This window comes from Crocodylus siamensis, chromosome 1 (assembly GCF_052110815.1).
Source record: "Crocodylus siamensis isolate JL-2025a chromosome 1, ASM5211081v1, whole genome shotgun sequence".
Lineage (NCBI taxonomy): Eukaryota > Metazoa > Chordata > Crocodylia > Crocodylidae > Crocodylus > Crocodylus siamensis.
In genome coordinates this window covers 284,107,670-284,113,612 of record NC_143395.1, presented here as the reverse complement: position 1 = coordinate 284,113,612, position 5,943 = coordinate 284,107,670, and the positions used below count along the sequence as shown (strand labels likewise).

General features: G+C 47.3%; 1 pseudogene; it reads right to left on the bottom strand.

The window, feature by feature from the left end:
• Nucleotides 1-918: 918 nt before the first annotated feature.
• On the bottom strand, nucleotides 919-4,595 carry LOC149874569 (uncharacterized; annotated as a pseudogene).
• Nucleotides 4,596-5,943: the final 1,348 nt, after the last annotated feature.

Here is a 5,943-nt window from a genome sequence, read left to right as displayed (position 1 = left end):
TTAAATTAATAACATGGAAATAGGTAATAGCTTTAAGGATCTATGCACATCATTCTGGGGAGAATTATGCAGTTTCTTCCATAGGCATAAAGGTCCACTGTAGCAGCAGAGCCGGCACAATTCTATCATGCAGGAAGAAAGGTAGGACTTTAAAGGCCACACAAAAACATGTATGCAGTGTAGAAAACAAGTCCAATTAAGATGTGCTTCACACTAACATGCAGGTGGTACCACAGTAGAACTGGAAAGTTTACTTCATCATGGAAACTCTCATCTGTGCTTTCTCTTCCCTAGAGGAGCATATTAATAATCAGTAGTCTGCTGTGAAGTGGAGGGGGTGGGTAGGAAGTAGAGAAAAAGGATTTCTTTCCTATGTGCTATTATCTCTGTATTCTTCTGTGACCTGGATAGGAGAATTTGGGCCTTTGGTTATCTTACAGTTTAAATAAAGGGAGGTGGGGTGGGGTGGGGTGGGGTGTGTTCATATGTATACACATGCAAACACACATATATATGCATGTGTGTGTATATGTAGACAAGGTTCTTTAGTTAAACCTGAAATCTTTTATTAGACCAACTCAAATAGTTGGAAAAATTCTTATTTGCAAGCTTTCTGGTACAAGTACCCTTCTTCAGGCTGAGCAAGCATCTGTGGTTGGTCTGTGCTCTTCTTGGATGGAATAATAAAGAAGACAGAAGCTGGTATGCATGTAAGAAAGTCAGTCAGTGAAAATGTAAATTGAAGTAGTGAATGGGTGAGAGACACATGTAAGGGGATGGGGAATGAACGTAGCTAGTAAATAGTGGAAAGCTATTTACTGGGGGAGACAGATGTTAGGCAGGTTAAAATGTGTCATGAAACTAATGTCTATATTTAGTCCATGGGTTTTTGTACCCAGTAGATTGATGAAGTGAAGTCTATAGGATCATCTGTGAAATGTGTTTTGTAAATTCCCTTTGAGGATTTGAACTGAGAGATTGGAGAAAGAGTGGTTTTCTTGTGATAAATGTGCCCATACAGGTAATTGGGTATTTTTGTCTTTGATAGATTTTCCGTGTGCGTTCATTCTGGTATGCAGTTGTTGTTTAGTTTCTCCTACATATTTTCCATCCTGGCATTTGGTGCACTGGATGAGATATATTACATTTCTGGAGGTGCAGCTGTAGGATCCAAGAATGTTGATGGTCCTGTTGTCAGGTATAGTGATTGTGGGGGTGGTGGAGATATGTTGGCAGGTTTTACATTTTTTGTCATGGCATGGTCTGGATCTACGTGGTGTGTTTTGAGTCGTAGGAAGTTCGCTTCTGGCAATGAGGTTGGCGAGGTTTGGTGCTTGTTTGAAGGCTAGGCTGAGTGGTTCTGGGAATATGTCTTTAAGAACTGGGTCTTCTAGTATGGGTTGCAATTATTTGAGGATTTTCCATATAGGTTCCAGGGAGGGATGATATGTCATAGCCAGTGGTGTGTGATTCATGGGGGTTTTCCTTCTCTACTGCAGCAGTTCTTCACATGGTATCCAGGTGGCTATTTCAAAAGTGTGATCTAGCTCTCTGGATGAGTGTCCTTGTTGAGTGAAAGGACTTTTGGTATTTGTGAGGTGACGATCACGGGTATTCTCCTCAGTGCAAATTTGGTGGTATCGGAGAGCTTGGCTATATATTACAGCTTTCTTGGTGTATTTAGGGCAGGGATTTCCAACCTTTTTGAATGTGGGGACAGATCATGAACTTCTTATCACCCAGTGGGCCACCCAAAGGACCTCCTTCCCCCATTAGGAAGCTGCTGAAGGGCTGGGGGAGGGACAAGGGGTGGGAACGAAAGTTAACAGTGCTTACTTTCGTTTCCCATCGCAGCACCTCGGGACTCAGAAAACAGCTTGGCAGGCTGCATGGCAGCCAGCGGGCCATATGTTGGACAAGTCTGTTTTAGGGTGATTGCTGGTTCTGTGCAGGTGTGTATGTTGGTTTGTGTGTTCCTTGTATAATATAGTGGTTTGTATTTTACCATTCTGGATAGTGATAATGTACACACACACACACTATTGGTTAGTCTATAGGACATTTGTCTATATAGAACAAGCTCTGAAAAGATGTCCCCAAAGCAATGTATAACATGGAGAGTGAGAAATTTGAATACAAAAGACAAGGTGGAGAGAAGGATAGGGAAGGGATAAATTCCCTAGGACGATGGGACAAGAGAGTCCTCCTGAATATCACCTACAGTCCCTGGATTGAACACTTTAAACACATCATTAATGACCTCCAACCCTTCTGGAAAAGGATGACTGACTTGAAGTAGTCAGAGGGACAAACCAATCCTGACTTACAGACAGTATCCCAACCTCAAACAGCATATCTCAAGCTATAGGCTAACTAACCCCAGTCTCATCAAGGCACCAGGCCTTGCAGTGGACCCAGATGCCTTCAGTGTGCCCACATCAATACAGACCATATAATCACTGGACCAAATAACATGGATTCTAACATCCAAAGCTGCAACTCCACCAATGTCATATATGCCATCACCTGCTTACAGTTCCCCTCTGCTGTCTGCAATAGACAGACAGGATGATCCTTACGTGACAGAATGAACGAACACTGATCTGACAGCAGCTGCAGAAAGACATGCAGGCTTGTGGCAGAACACTTTAACCTCCCTGGATACTCCATTCCTTGCTTGAGGGTGGCCATTCTTAGTCAGAAAACTTGTAAAAAAACAATTTGAATAGTAAATTGCAGAACAAGAAATCATCCCCAGACTGTATTGTGTTAGTATGGTTTAAACAGGAACTACGTATTCTTATCTCATCATCTGGATTAGCTTTTGAGACTTCTTTGTTCCTATGGATTTTTTGCTTGTTTTTCCTCTCCAGCACTGCCTCACCTCTCCTATGCCCCTTCCCCATACTCTCTCTTCCCTTCCCTTGTTTTTTTATTCAAATTTCTCTCTCCTTCCTATGCACTGCTTTGTACATATCCTTTCACAGCATCTGATGAAGTGAGCTTCAGTCCACAAAACTGTGATACGCATACACACATACACACTTAAATATCTGTAGATATACACATACACACTTGCACACTTTGGTTAGTCTATACAGTACAAATCTACCTTGCCGTCCACTTGACTTCAGACTAACACACCTAACTACATATTTCCTTTAACCTTTGCCAATTTAGTGTGTTATCCAAATATTGGAAAAGGGCCCACTGAGATCATTTAGTACTGAGATTTTCAAAAGTGTAAAGTGATTGGGTTACCCATTTGCAGACACTTTAAAGTGTCTGATCATCAAAGGACAGTTATTTCTCATGTAAATCAAAAGTAGAGGGTAGGAAGTGGAGTGAGGAAATAGTGAAATGTAATGTTTTGGAAGCAAGCCACCAAAGAATAAAGGAGGCTTGAAGGCTAGGGACAGACATTACACACGAACTGGTTTAAGTGATCTGAAACTAGTTTAAACCTATAAAAGAACAGACATTCAGTGCACACAAACCAGTTTGAAAATGGTTGAAATTGGTTAGAGATAAACCTGGTTAAATGCAATATCAGACTTAACAGATTTTGGTCAAACAGGTTTGTGCAATGTCTGCCCCAGGCTCCGTCCTAGTTTAAGTTAAACCAGACTTCCACATCATCCTGGCATGGTCTCTGGGCTGGGCGAGGCTCTCTGCTCCAGCCCCAGCCTCAGGGCTAACCCCGCCCTTCTGCTCTCTAGCCCAAGAGGGGACTGGCCCTAGCAGAGACACCGGTGGGCATGGCCCCGTTAAGGCAAAGTGGGCATGAAGGGGTTAATTCTTCCCTCCTTTCCCTCTTCCCCCACCACAGCTGAGGTCAGCCTGTCTTCTGGGGTTAGCAGAGGGGAGGGGGCTGTGGGGATGGCCCCTGGGGCTGGTAGACCCTGGCTGCAGAGAAGGGATGGAGGGAGGAATTAACCCTTCTCTCTGCCCCCTTCACTTTAACGGAGCCATGCTGGGTTGCTTGTCCTACAGGGTGGGGAGGCAAGCTCTGTTCCATGGGGGTGGGGAATCTTTCCCTTCCTCCTCCTCCCAGGGTGGAGAGGGGGACTCTGTGGTGCTGGATGGGACTTTTCCTCCTTCTTCCCCTCTCCCCCTGACTGCTGGGAGTGGGGGCTCCATGTGACATTGCTCAGAGTGGGGGGGAGGCAGAGGGAGGCTCTGTTCAGTGCTGGGGTGGAACTCTTCTACCCCCTTTTCCTCCCCCCCCTGCCAGCCACTGTGGGGCAGAGAGAAGGGGCTTCTCCTGGAGGCTGCCCAGCCTGGCCTCAGAGGGAGAGTTTGTTCAGAGCTGGGGGAAGACCTTTTCCCCTGTCCCCTGCACCTCACCACCACAGGGCAGGGAGGGGGTCTGTGTGTGGCACTGGCCGGCCCAGCCCAGCTGGGGCATAGGGAGTAGCTATAATGGAGCCATAGCTGCCAGGGGTTGGCCCCCTTCCCTATGGCCCAAGCTGGCCTCACTCAGCCCCGGCCAAGGCAGCTGCATGATGGTGCTGGGGTAGGGTAAGCCACAGGGGTGGGGCCAACCCAGCAGGTGCAGCCAGTGCAGCTGGGCATCTTACCTTGGCAGTGAGCATGGTCTAGCACACGGCTGGTGGCTGGCTGTTGGCAGCTTATCCAGGCCCACTCAGATGAAGCATCCCCCATTAAAAGTGGTTCAGCAAGAGTACAAGCTGAAGGAGGAGCTGCTGCTGGAGTCAAGGTAGCAGAGTAGCCCTTCCAGCCTGGACCCTGGCCATCATGCAGAGCTTCCAGCAGGGCTGTTGCCAGTGCAGCTGCAGCCATCTGGGTGTGGCTCTGCTCCCCTTTATCTCTAGCAGTGGCTGCTCCTCCCACTCCTGCCCCTGCTGTGCTGCTCCTGGTGGGCAGTTCGAGGAGAAGCTTTAGCCAGGCAGCTCCCGCTGGAGGTGTGGGGAGCAGAGCAACACTGAGAACAGCCCTGTTGGAAGCTGCATGTACTGGTCAGGTCCTGGGCGGGCAGGCAGGAGTGCAGCTACCCTGGTTGGTAGCAGGAGGGGCTCAGCCGCATGCAGAGCATTGCAAGGGCTGCTGTGGGCTGGATCCAGTCAGTTGGTGGGCCGGATTTGGCCCGTGGGCTGTACTTCCCTGCTCTAGGGAATGATTATTGCCCTATCAACAAATCTTTGTCAAGTTAACATAGACATTTGTTATAATTCCATTCCATAGCAATGGTCTCCCATCCCATCAGCTAGATTGGCTATAGCTTCTGCTTGCATGCACTTCCTACTCTTTGTTGAAGTACACACATAAACCATGGACAGGCATTACATTTGTGCTGTTCAAGGATTTTGTTACGGAAAAGGAAGTTCTCTCACTTGCAACCAGGAAGATTCCTCCCCTCCATCGCTAATGTTAATACTGTACACTTCTGTCAGGTGTTGAGGACACCCAGTATGCTACAATTCTCTGCTCTTCCTTCCCCACCTCCAATTATATTATATTACTAGTGTTTCATTTTAATCATGGAAAAATGTAGACTGTGGATTACTTTTTTTGTCTGAACATTGGGGTGGTTCTTTTTTATCTGAGAAAACCAGGCTCCCTGCTGATAGCCATCCTAAAAGTGAGCTCTTAGGGATCCTTTTGGGGATCCTGCTGTGATTACAAGTGTCCCCCCAGCCACTGGGTCACCCTGAATGTGTGCATGGATGGGGAGGGGTGCATTTCCCCAGGCTGTTATCATCCCAGGAAGGTTCAGGCCTCAGGCATCTGCCTCCTGCCCCTCCCAAGGCTCTGTCTCTTGTCCCATGTACTCTTCTAGGGTGAGCTAATGGGATGTAAAGTGGCCAGAGCCATCCTGGGGCTCTGGGATCATCCCCACTGCAGGAAAATTTCTCTCCCCCAACATTCCCCCAAGAAATTCTTAGTGCTGGAAATGAACATCTGTCCATGGCCATGCTAGAG